This window comes from Sinocyclocheilus grahami, unplaced genomic scaffold (genome assembly GCF_001515645.1).
Source record: "Sinocyclocheilus grahami isolate Dianchi unplaced genomic scaffold, SAMN03320097.WGS_v1.1 scaffold198.1, whole genome shotgun sequence".
NCBI classification, from domain to species: domain Eukaryota; kingdom Metazoa; phylum Chordata; class Actinopteri; order Cypriniformes; family Cyprinidae; genus Sinocyclocheilus; species Sinocyclocheilus grahami.
In genome coordinates this window covers 949160-949488 of record NW_015505377.1, presented here as the reverse complement: position 1 = coordinate 949488, position 329 = coordinate 949160, and the positions used below count along the sequence as shown (strand labels likewise).

Genomic DNA, 329 nt, shown 5'->3' with positions numbered 1-329 from the left:
TGGAGGAATGATGCTGAAAATACAGCTGCACATCACAGAAATACATTACAGTTTAATATATATTCACAAAGAAAACAGCTGTTTTAGATTATAGTAATATTTCACAATTGTACTGTTTTCACTGTATTTGCATATTATACTGATTTCTGAAGATCATGTGACACTGAAGACTGGAGTAATGATGCTGAAAATACAGCTGCGCATCACAGAAATACATTACAGTTTAACAGATACTCACACAGAAAACAGCTATTATATTATAGTAATATTTCACAATTGTACTGTTTTCACTGTATTTTTGATCAAATAAATGCAGCCTTGGTGAGCAG

The 329-nt window shown here is 31.6% G+C and overlaps 1 protein-coding gene across 1 annotated transcript in view; it reads right to left on the bottom strand.

Annotated features, from left to right (window-relative positions):
* LOC107595209 (calcium-activated potassium channel subunit alpha-1-like) overlaps positions 1-329 on the bottom strand; it is a 107512-nt gene that overhangs the window by 2015 nt on the left and 105168 nt on the right. The window lies entirely within an intron of this gene.